Raw genomic sequence first — 13,161 nt, forward strand, 5'->3', positions numbered from 1 at the left:
CTAGGGCACACAGCAAACAACCCCCAGCAATGAAGTTGATCGAATGGAACTCCAATCATGGACGTTTAACCCCTCAGATGCCATAGTGAATTTAGACCACAGCATCTGAGGCGTCATTTACCAGGAGCGGACTGCTTTTGGTGACCACGTAACTTGTCTGCAACAAGATAATGGAAGCCATTTAGTTGCTAGGTATAACAGATGGGAGCCTTTTGAAGTCTACCAGGCCTAAAAGTTCCTATTGAGCCCTGTGTTGATGCTGTCCTCAGTCTACCTTAGCTTTGGATTGTTTGTGATAGCTCATTGTATATGTGCTTTATAATCATCTGTTGATTAAATGTCCATTGTTTTACCATCAATGTCTACTTAGCAGAGCCCTGTTTATCTCTGTTTTGGGATTGTGAAATCTACTCTCTCTTTTTAACAGAGGATTTGTCTAAATTTTGAACATATGTTCTGTAATTTCCCTGCATAAGGCCTCTTCTCTTTAGCTGTATGATAAATCCTGACTAGTTCCTCGGCTATCTGAAGTCCTTGCAGACTAATTTCCGGGCTGGAGACAGAAGGTTGAACAGTAACTAATGACTGGCAAGATTACAAAAGTTGCAGACTTACTTCTTTTTAGCAAGAAAACAGTGCATGCTTTTCAGCTGTTAATATTGTTGAATGAGATACGTAATCACTATTTATGCTAAATCTTAAGGGGCTTAAAAAGGTCAGAATTTAATTTCTACAAGAAGTTGCCATGAGGAACACCAGAGTATCCAAATTTTGAACAAATATGTTTAAGGAAATGTAATAAACCTTATTGTTTTACCCTAGCTGTATTTTTTTAAATTAATTTTTCTAGCAAAAATTCACAGGATCCAGACAGTAAGGGAGTGAAATGGTTATTGTCTTTTTGTACTTTGTTATATTTTAGACAGCTTAATGTGGATGCATTAGAAAGCCATTAGGCTCAGTAATTTGGTTGGATGTAATAGACCCTGACTCTGTGATTATATCTAGTTCTTTCCAACAGAACTTTTCTTTTCCTATTTGGTAACGGTTCATCCCTTTTTTGTATTGGAATACACCTCAACGCCAAACTGCTAAAAATCCTTTAAGTCATATTTAAAGGGTTTGTCCCATTACAACAACTCCTTTTTATATTAAAGCCAGTCTGATAATCAGCTGATCAATACAGGTCCAGAATCCCCTATAGATCAGCTTTTATTGTGACGGAAGCTGAAGCTGGCCATATATGTAGCACATGGATGAGCTCAGTCTGACACCACAAGAGCCATGGTTTGCAGCAGCTGCCTCCTCTGGCTAATAGAGCAGCTAAGGCTACTTTCACACTCGCGTTTTGTGCGGATCCGTCATGGATAGGGATGAGCGAACTTGAACTGTATAGTTCGGGTTCGTACCGAATTTTGGGGTGTCCGTGACACAGGACCCGAACCCGGACATTTTCGTAAAAGTCCGGGTTCGGGTTCGGTGTTCGTCGCTTTCTTGGCGCTTTTGTGACGCTTTCTTGGCGCTTTTTGAAAGGCTGCAAAGCAGCCAATCAACAAGCGTCATACTACTTGCCCCAAGAGGCCATCACAGCCATGCCTACTATTGGCATGGCTGTGATTGGCCAGAGCACCATGTGACCCAGCCTCTATTTAAGCTGGAGTCACATAGCGCCGCCCGTCACTCTGCTCTGATTAGCGTAGGGAGAGGTTGCGGCTGCGACAGCAGGGCGAGATTAGGCAGATTAACTCCTTCCAAAGGACTTGATTAACTGATCGATCTGCAGCTGTGGATCATTGAGCTGCTGATCCTCAATTGCTCACTGTTTTTAGGCTGCCCAGACCGTTTGTCAGTCACATTTTTCTGGGGTGATCGGCGGCCATTTTGTGTCTTGTGGTGCGCCAGCACAAGCTGCGACCAAGTGCATTTAACTCTCAATGGTGTGGTTGTTTTTTGGCTAAAGCCTACATCAGGGTGAAGCTGTCACACCAAGTGCATTTAACCAGCAATAGTCTGTTTATTTTTTGGCCATATACTACATCAGGGGCAAGCTGCGCCTGTCACCAAGTGCATTTAACCCTCAATGGTGCGTTTGTTTTTTGGCTAAAGCCTACATCAGGGTGAAGCTGTCACACCAAGTGCATTTAACCAGCAATAGTCTGTTTATTTTTTGGCCACATACTACATCAGGGGCAAGCTGCGCCCGTCACCAAGTGCATTTAACCCTCAGTAGTGTGGTTGGTCAAGCTATCACACCAAGTGCAATTAACCAGCAATAGTCTGTTCATTTTTTGGCCATATACTAAATCAGGGGCAAGCTGCGCCCGTCACCAAGTGCATTTAACCAGCAATAGTCTGTTCATTTTTTGGCCATATACTACATCAGGGGCAAGCTGCGCCCGTCACCAAGTGCATTTAACCCTCAGTAGTGTGGTTGGTCAAGCTGTGACACCAAGTGCATTTAACCAGCAATAGTCTGTTCATTTTTTGGCCATATACTACATCAGGGGCAAGCTGCGCCCGTCACCAAGTGCATTTAACCCTCAGTAGTGTGGTTGGTCAAGCTATCACACCAAGTGCATTTAACCAGCAATAGTCTGTTCATTTTTTGGCCATATACTACATCAGGGGCAAGCTGCGCCCGTCACCAAGTGCATTTAACCCTCAGTAGTGTGGTTGGTCAAGCTGTGACACCAAGTGCATTTAACCAGCAATAGTCTGTTCATTTTTTGGCCATATACTACATCAGGGGCAAGCTGCGCCCGTCACCAAGTGCATTTAACCCTCAGTAGTGTGGTTGGTCAAGCTGTGACACCAAGTGCATTTAACCAGCAATAGTCTGTTCATTTTTTGGCCATATACTACATCAGGGGCAAGCTGCGCCCGTCACCAAGTGCATTTAACCAGCAATAGTGTGGTTATTTTTTGGCCATATCCCAGTCTAATTCTGTCACTAAATCCATACCGGTCACCCAGCGCCTAAATACTAGGCCTCAAATTTATATCCCGCTAAATCTCTCGTTACCGCTGTCCTGTTGTGGCTGGTTAAGTTATTTAGTGTCCGTCAAAGCACATTTTTTGTTCTGGGTTGAAATACAATTCCCAATTTAGCAATTTAAAAATTTAGTGGTTTCTGCTGTATCAGAGCTATTTGAAATCTATCCCTAAAAGGGTACATCATATTGAAGGTGCACATAGGGTCATTCAGAATAACTTCACACACCCGCTACTGTGCATTTCCAAGTCTAATTCTGTCACTAAACCCATACCTGTCACCCAGCGCCTAAATACTAGGCCTCAAATTTATATCCCGCTAAATCTCTCGTTACCGCTGTCCTGTTGTGGCTGGGAAAGTTATTTAGTGTCCGTCAAAGCACATTTTTTGTTCTAGGTTGAAATACAATTCCCAATTTAGCAATTTAAAAATTTTGTGGTTTCTGCTGTATCAGAGCTATTTGAAATCTATCCCTAAAAGGGTACATCATATTGAAGGTTCACATTGGGTCATTCAGAATAACTTCACACACCCGCTACTGTGCATTTCCAAGTCTAATTCTGTCACTAAACCCATACCTGTCACCCAGCGCCTAAATACTAGGCCTCAAATTTATATCCCGCTAAATCTCTCGTTACCGCTGTCCTGTTGTGGCTGGGAAAGTTATTTAGTGTCCGTCAAAGCACATTTTTTGTTCTGGGTTGAAATACAATTCCCAATTTAGCAATTTCATAATTTAGTGGTTTCTGCTATATCAGAGCTATCTGAAATCTATCCCTAAAAGGGTATATAATATTCAAGGTGCACATAGGGTCATTCAGAATAACTTCACACACACACGCTACTGTGCATATCCCAGTCTAATTCTGTCACTAAATCCATACCGGTGACCCAGCGCCTAAATACTAGGCCTCAAATTTAAATCCCTCTAAATCTCTCGTTACCCACCGCTGTACTGTTGTTGCTGGGAAAGTTATTTAGTGTCCGTCAAAGCACATTTTTTGTTCTGGGTTGAAATACAATTCCCAATTTAGCAATTTTAAAGATTTAGTGGTTTCTGCTATATCAGAGCTATTTGAAATCTATCCCTAAAAGGGTATATAATATTCAAGGTGCACATAGGGTCATTCAGAATAACTTCACACACACACGCTACTGTGCATATCCCAGTCTAATTCTGTCACTAAATCCATACCGGTCACCCAGCGCCTAAATAGTAGGCCTCAAATTTATATTCCGCTAAATCTGTCGTTACCGCTGTACTGTTGTTGCTGGGCAAGTTATTTAGTGTCCGTCAAAGCACATTTTTTGTTCTGGGTTGAAATACAATTCCCAATTTAGCAATTTCATAATTTAGTGGTTTCTGCTATATCAGAGCTATTTGAAATCTATCCCTAAAAGGGTATATAATATTCAAGGTGCACATAGGGTCATTCAGAATAACTTCACACACACACGCTACTGTGCATATCCCAGTCTAATTCTGTCACTAAATCCATACCGGTCACCCAGCGCCTAAATAGTAGGCCTCAAATTTATATCCCGCTAAATCTGTCGTTACCGCTGTACTGTTGTTGCTGGGCAAGTTATTTAGTGTCCGTCAAAGCACATTTTTTGTTCTGGGTTGAAATACAATTCCCAATTTAGCAATTTCATAATTTAGTGGTTTCTGCTATATCAGAGCTATTTGAAATCTATCCCTAAAAGGGTATATAATATTCAAGGTGCACATAGGGTCATTCAGAATAACTTCACACACACGCTACTGTGCATTTCCAAGTCTAATTCTGTCAGTAAATCCATACCGGTCACCCAGCGCCTAAATACTAGGCCTCAAATTTATATCCCTCTGAATTTGAATACAATACATTGGGCCAAATAATATTTTTGTTGTTGTGGTGAACCATAACAATGAGGAAAACATCTAGTAAGGGACGCGGACGTGGACATGGTCGTGGTGGTGTTAGTGGACCCTCTGGTGCTGGGAGAGGACGTGGCCGTTCTGCCACATCCACACGTCCTAGTGTACCAACTACCTCAGGTCCCAGTAGCCGCCAGAATTTACAGCGATATATGGTGGGGCCCAATGCCGTTCTAAGGATGGTAAGGCCTGAGCAGGTACAGGCATTAGTCAATTGGGTGGCCGACAGTGGATCCAGCACGTTCACATTATCTCCCACCCAGTCTTCTGCAGAAAGTGCACAGATGGCGCCTGAAAACCAACCCCATCAGTCTGTCACATCACCCCCATGCATACCAGGGAAACTGTCTCAGCCTCAAGTTATGCAGCAGTCTCTTATGCTGTTTGAAGACTCCGCTGGCAGGGTTTCCCAAGGGCATCCACCTAGCCCTTCCCCAGCGGTGAAAGACATAGAATGCACTGACGCACAACCACTTATGTTTCCTGATGATGAGGACATGGGAATACCACCTCAGCATGTCTCTGATGATGACGAAACACAGGTGCCAACTGCTGCGTCTTTCTGCAGTGTGCAGACTGAACAGGAGGTCAGGGATCAAGACTGGGTGGAAGACGATGCAGGGGACGATGAGGTCCTAGACCCCACATGGAATGAAGGTCGTGCCACTGACTTTCACAGTTCGGAGGAAGAGGCAGTGGTGAGACCGAGCCAACAGCGTAGCAAAAGAGGGAGCAGTGGGCAAAAGCAGAACACCCGCCGCCAAGAGACTCCGCCTGCTACTGACCGCCGCCATCTGGGACCGAGCACCCCAAAGGCAGCTTCAAGGAGTTCCCTGGCATGGCACTTCTTCAAACAATGTGCTGACGACAAGACCCGAGTGGTTTGCACGCTGTGCCATCAGAGCCTGAAGCGAGGCATTAACGTTCTGAACCTGAGCACAACCTGCATGACCAGGCACCTGCATGCAAAGCATGAACTGCAGTGGAGTAAACACCTTAAAACCAAGGAAGTCACTCAGGCTCCCCCTGCTACCTCTTCTGCTGCTGCCGCCTCGGCCTCTTCTGCTGCTGCCGCCTCGGCCTCTTCCTCCGCCTCTGGAGGAACGTTGGCACCTGCCACCCAGCAAACAGGGAATGTACCACCAACACCACCACCACCACCTCCGTCACCAAGCGTCTCAACCATGTCACACGGCAGTGTTCAGCTCTCCATCTCACAAACATTTGAGAGAAAGCGTAAATTCCCACCTAGCCACCCTCGATCCCTGGCCCTGAATGCCAGCATTTCTAAACTACTGGCCTATGAAATGCTGTCATTTAGGCTGGTGGACACAGACAGCTTCAAACAGCTCATGTCGCTTGCTGTCCCACAGTATGTTGTTCCCAGCCGCCACTACTTCTCCAAGAGAGCCGTGCCTTCCCTGCACAACCAAGTATCCGATAAAATCAAGTGTGCACTGCGCAACGCCATCTGTAGCAAGGTCCACCTAACCACAGATACGTGGACCAGTAAGCACGGCCAGTGACGCTATATCTCCCTAACTGCACACTGGGTAAATGTAGTGGCAGCTGGGCCCCAGGCGGAGAGCTGTTTGGCGCACGTCCTTCCGCCGCCAAGGATCGCAGGGCAACATTCTTTGCCTCCTGTTGCCACCTCCTCCTTCTCGGCTTCCTCCTCCTCTTCTTCCACCTGCTCATCCAGTCAGCCACACACCTTCACCACCAACTTCAGCACAGCCCGGGGTAAACGTCAGCAGGCCATTCTGAAACTCATATGTTTGGGGGACAGGCCCCACACCGCACAGGAGTTGTGGCGGGGTATAGAACAACAGACCGACGAGTGGTTGCTGCCGGTGAGCCTCAAGCTCGGCCTGGTGGTGTGTGATAATGGGCGAAATCTCGTTGCAGCTCTGGGACTAGCCAATTTGACGCACATCCCTTGCTTGGCGCATGTGCTGAATTTGGTGGTGCAGAAGTTCATACACAACTACCCCGACATGTCAGAGCTGCTGCATAAAGTGCGGGCCGTCTGTTCGCGCTTCCGGCGTTCACATCCTGCTGCTGCTCGCCTGTCTGCGCTACAGCGTAACTTCGGCCTTCCCGCTCACCGCCTCATATGCGACGTGCCCACCAGGTGGAACTCCACCTTGCACATGCTGGACAGACTGTGCGAGCAGCAGCAGGCCATAGTGGAGTTTCAGCTGCAGCACGCACGGGTCAGTCGCACTACAGAACAGCACCACTTCACCACCAATGACTGGGCCTCCATGCGAGACCTGTGTGCCCTGTTGCGCTGTTTCGAGTACTCCACCAACATGGCCAGTGGCGATGACGCCGTTATCAGCGTTACAATACCACTTCTATGTCTCCTTGAGAAAACACTTAGGGCGATGATGCAAGAGGAGGTGGCCCAGGAGGAGGAGGAGGAGGAGGAGGAGGAGGAAGAGGGGTCATTTTTAGCACTTTCAGGCCAGTCTCTTCGAAGTGACTCAGAGGGAGGTTTTTGGCAACAGCAGAGGCCAGGTACAAATGTGGCCAGACAGGGCCCACTACTGGAGGACGAGGAGGACGAGGATGAGGAGGAGGTGGAGGAGGATGAGGATGAAGCATGGTCACAGCGGGGTGGCACCCAACGCAGCTCGGGTCCATCACTGGTGCGTGGCTGGGGGGAAAGGCAGGACGATGACGATACGCCTCCCACAGAGGACAGCTTGTCCTTACCCCTGGGCAGCCTGGCACACATGAGCGACTACATGCTGCAGTGCCTGCGCAACGACAGCAGAGTTGCCCACATTTTAACCTGTGCGGACTACTGGGTTGCCACCCTGCTGGATCCACGCTACAAAGACAAAGTGCCCACCTTACTTCCTGCACTGGAGCGTGATAGGAAGATGCGCGAGTACAAGCGCACGTTGGTAGACGCGCTACTGAGAGCATTCCCAAATGTCACAGGGGAACAAGTGGAAGCCCAAGGCCAAGGCAGAGGAGGAGCAAGAGGTCGCCAAGGCAGCTGTGTCAATGCCAGCTCCTTTGAGGGCAGGGTTAGCATGGCAGAGATGTGGAAAACTTTTGTCAACACGCCACAGCTAACTGCACCACCACCTGATACGCAACGTGTTAGCAGGAGGCAACATTTCACTAACATGGTGGAACAGTACATGTGCACACCCCTCCACGTACTGACTGATGGTTCGGCCCCATTCAACTTCTGGGTCTCTAAATTGTCCACGTGGCCAGAGCTAGCCTTTTATGCCTTGGAGGTGCTGGCCTGCCCGGCGGCCAGCGTTTTGTCTGAACGTGTATTCAGCACGGCAGGGGGCGTCATTACAGACAAACGCAGCCGCTGTCTACAGCCAATGTGGACAAGCTGACGTTCATAAAAATGAACCAGGCATGGATCCCACAGGATCTGTCCGTCCCTTGTCCAGATTAGACATTAACTACCTCCCCTTAACCATATATTATTGGACTCCAGGGCACTTCCTCATTCAATCCTATTTTTATTTTCATTTTATCATTATATTGCGAGGCTACCCAAAGTTGAATGAACCTCTCCTCTGTCTGGGTGCCGGGGCCTAAATATATGCCAATGGACTGTTCCAATGTTGGGTGACGTGAAGCCTGATTCTCTGCTATGACATGCAGACTGATTCTCTGCTGACATGAAGCCAGATTGTCTGTTACGGGACCTCTCTCCTCTGCCTGTGTGCTGGGCCTAAATATATGCCAATGGACTGTTGCAGTGGTGGCTGACGTGAAGCCTCATTCTCTGCTATGACATGCAAACTAATTCTCTGCTGACATGAAGCCAGATTGTCTGTTACGGGACCTCTCTCCTCTGCCTGTGTGCTGGGCCTAAATATATGCCAATGGACTGTTGCAGTGGTGGCTGACGTGAAGCCTCATTCTCTGCTATGACATGCAAACTAATTCTCTGCTGACATGAAGCCAGATTGTCTGTTACGGGACCTCTCTCCTCTGCCTGTGTGCTGGGCCTAAATATATGCCAATGGACTGTTGCAGTGGTGGCTGACGTGAAGCCTCATTCTCTGCTATGACATGCAGACTAATTCTCTGCTGACATGAAGCCAGATTGTCTGTTACGGGACCTCTCTCCTCTGCCTGTGTGCTGGGCCTAAATATATGCCAATGGACTGTTGCAGTGGTGGGTGACGTGAAGCCTCATTCTCTGCTATGACATGCAGACTAATTCTCTGCTGACATGAAGCCAGATCCTCTGTTACGGGACCTCTCTCCTCTGCCTGGGTGCTGGGCCTAAATATATGCCAATGGACTGTTGCAGTGGTGGGTGACGTGAAGCCTCATTCTCTGCTATGACATGCAGACTAATTCTCTGCTGACATGAAGCCAGATTGTCTGTTACGGGACCTCTCTCCTCTGCCTGGGTGCTGGGCCTAAATATATGCCAATGGACTGTTGCAGTGGTGGCTGACGTGAAGCCTGATTCTCTGCTATGACATGAAGACTGATTCTCTGCTGACATGAAGCCAGATTGTCTGTTACGGGACCTCTCTCCTCTGCCTGTGTGCTGGGCCTAAATATATGCCAATGGACTGTTGCAGTGGTGGCTGACGTGAAGCCTCATTCTCTGCTATGACATGCAGACTAATTCTCTGCTGACATGAAGCCAGATTCTCTGTTACGGGACCTCTCTCCTCTGCCTGGGTTCCGGGGCCTAAATATCTGAGAATGGACTGTTCCAGTGGTGGGTGACGGGAAGCCAGATTCTCTGCTATGGGACCTCTCTCCAATTGATTTTGGTTAATTTTTATTTATTTAATTTTTATTTTAATTCATTTCCCTATCCACATATGTTTGCAGGGGATTTACCTACACGTTGCTGCCTTTTGCAGCCCTCTAGCCCTTTCCTGGGCTGTTTTACAGCCTTTTTAGTGCCGAAAAGTTCGGGTCCCCATTGACTTCAATGGGGTTCGGGTTCGGCACGAAGTTCGGATCGGGTTCGGATCCCAAACCCGAACATTTCCGGGAAGTTCGGCCGAACTTCTCGAACCCGAACATCCAGGTGTTCGCTCAACTCTAGTCATGGATCTGCACAGACGAATCCGCACCAATAATACAACCGCATGCATCCGTTGTATTATCTTTAACATATCCAAAACGGTCTTGAACACAATTGAAAGTCAATGGGGACGGATCCGTTTTCACTGACACAATATGGCACAATAGAAAACGGATCCGTCCCCCAATTGTGTTCAAGACGGATCTGTTTTGGCTATGTTAAAGATAATACAACGGATGCATGCGGTTGTATTATTGGTGCGGATTTGTCTGTGCAGATCCATGACGGATCCGCACCAAACGCGAGTGTGCCTTAGCTGCTCTATTAGCCAGAGGAGGCAGATCCGTTTGCCTCCGCATTGTCAGACGGACACCAAAACGCTGCAAGCAGCGTTTTGGTGTCTGCCTCCAGAGCGGAATGGAGGCGGAACGGAGGCAAACTGATGCATTCTGAGCGGATCCTTATCCATTCAGAATGCATTAGGGCAAAACTGATCCGTTTTGGACCGGTTGTGAGAGCCTTGAAACGGATCTCACAAACAGAAACCAAAACGCCAGTGTGAAAGTAGCCTAACCCCCTTTCACCAATCTTTATGTGGTTAGATCGGAAGATGTTCACATTTTCCATCATGGAAAACTATGTGCGAACTTGGTCATCTGGTGGCGTTTTTTGGATGACCTATTATTTATTTGGAAGAGAGATGAAATGTCCCTTTTTTTAATGTTCAATCAAAATCTGAACAATCAGATATTACTAATAAGCATATATAATAAACAATACAAAACATTTATTTGTGGTGGAACTTAAGATTTTTGATGACCAATTACTTCAGTGAGCCTTTTCTTTAGGAAATTGGAGGAAGGTTACAGTTTCAGAAATAGGGGCAATAGTGACTTAAAGGGGTTATCCAATGTCATAAACAGCCCTCCCCCCCTATGTGCCGGGTCCCTCACATGGAATATACTGTCTCCCTATCCCTGCGCCGCTCCTGGTCCCCGCACCGCTGCTGCTGCTTCTCCCTGTACATGGATGAAAACATCCGATGTTGGAAGGGAACAGCCAATGGCAGGCGGGAACAGGGACGAGTCTTCCTAGTGTCACCCGCGATGCTAGGGAGTAAAAAAATGAAAATACTTCCCTCATCCATTTGCTTGCGATGGACCGGCCGCCCGGCATCTTGATTAAAGACCTTGCACAAAATCCTGTGCGTGGTGACATATGACGTCAACACACCGGCCGACGTGATAACGTCTTCAAGGGCCATGCGAGAATTCATGCTAGAACTTCAATCAAGAAGGCAGCGGCCAGCCCATCCCAAGAAAATGGAAGAGGTAAGTATGATGTAATTTTTTTTATTTTTTTTATTTTACACTGTAACATTGCCATCAGATGCCAGGATCATAACACCCACTACTTACAACAAAGAAATGCGCTTTGTGACGTAATTCATCACAAAGCGAATTAGTTTGTAAAATTCTGGTGAAGCAGCCAAATCAAATTTTCCAATACTTTGCTCAACATTACATATGATATACAAAAAAGTTATTTGAGTCACACAGTTAGATTCTGTGATATGTGACAGTGGTTGTTTTTTTTTTTATAAAATATATTTTAAAACCATCATTACCATATTGTAAGTATATTGTACCCAAAACCATTTAACTTCCCAACAGAACGTGACTTAAATGGCATATCTCGACAGATTTGTACTCATGACACTGGCTGACCTGTTACATGTGCGCTTGGCAGCTGAAGGCATCTGTGTTGGTCCCATGTTCATATGTGCCCACATTGCAGAGAAAAATAATGTCTTAACATAGGCAAATGAGCCTCTAGGAGCAACAGGGGCGTTACCATTACACCTAGAGGCTCTGCTCTCTCTGCAGCTGCTGCACGCTCTCCACTGTGATTGACAGAGCCAGGCATGAGGATGTTTTCACTGCCTGGTCCTGTCAATCAAAGCGTAGAGGGTGCAGCAGTTGCAGAGAGAGCAGAGCCTCTAGTTGTAACGGTAACGCCCCCATTGCTCCTATAGGCTAATTTGCATATATTAAAACATAATTTTTCTCAACAATGCGGTCACATATGAACATGGGACCAACACAGATGCCTTCAGCTGCCAAATGCACATACAACAGGTCAGCCAGTTTCATAGGTACAAATCTGCTGACAGATGCCCTTTAAAACGGTGTCTGCCATCCTTATTTCTCCACATCTCTTGCTGACTTATTGTTACAGTGGCAGTAAAAAAGTGCAGTAAAAATTTTGGATATAATTTGCATTGTATTTTGTTATCTTATCATCATTGAAATCAGAGTTGACATTTGACTAGTTTTCACGAGCAATCATCTAGAAAAAAAATCCCAGAGCGTCTTATTTGTAAGCCATTATGATGGAGATTTAGTAAGGCAACACATTTTAGAGGAGATGTGGGATTACAATTTTGTGACAATTTCACTGTCCAGTCCGGTCAGCTCCTTCCAGACCTTATCATGCCCTTACCTAGCCTGTCTTCTTACTGTTCTAGTATTAATTGGGATCTAGACATCACAGAATTGTTTTAATACAGTCTGTCTGCTAAAGTTGGCATAAACACATAAAAGAAATAGATGTTCACATTTTCGAATATTTATGCTTGGAAAATTCTCGATTCAAGCCATCTGCAAAGAATATTATATTTACATTTGGAAAGAAATACACTGCAAATGGAAATACAGCTTTTTCTAAAGGCTGCAATCATTTTGTTTAAGGACATTTTTGAAAGAAACTCTTGGGTGTTTACGAGATGTGTAATTGAGGTTCATTACATGTCAGGGTTATATTAATCACATCAGCGGTACTGTAGCTGATTCTGGTAGCCATTACATACGTCTATAGCTGGCTAATGTTAACAACGTCATACATGCAGGATATTACAAAAATAGTTTAATGGCAGCTTACATCTTGACAATTAGTTAGATATTAGATATTGTGCCTATATAATGTGTATATCATATCATTTTGATTTCACGGTTGATACAATTAATAGACAGCATATCATTTAATAAGAGATCAAGGAAGTCAATTTAAAACATATCGTCATTACAATAAAATCGTCAGTGCTATCATTTATGTTAGGCCAGGTCTACATTTTTCAAAACATTTGACACATTACTACCATTTGTCTAAGGCTCCCCAATTGGGCTCATTTCTTCATGGCTAGATGTA

The 13,161-nt window shown here is 45.9% G+C and overlaps 1 protein-coding gene across 1 annotated transcript in view; it reads left to right on the plus strand.

Moving 5' to 3' along the window:
* The window catches only part of FBN2 (fibrillin 2), a 340,887-nt gene that overhangs the window by 105,035 nt on the left and 222,691 nt on the right, over positions 1–13,161 (plus strand). The gene's annotated exons all lie outside the window — the stretch shown is intronic.

The sequence above is a fragment of the Bufo gargarizans genome, chromosome 1, assembly GCF_014858855.1.
Source record: "Bufo gargarizans isolate SCDJY-AF-19 chromosome 1, ASM1485885v1, whole genome shotgun sequence".
NCBI lineage: Eukaryota > Metazoa > Chordata > Amphibia > Anura > Bufonidae > Bufo > Bufo gargarizans.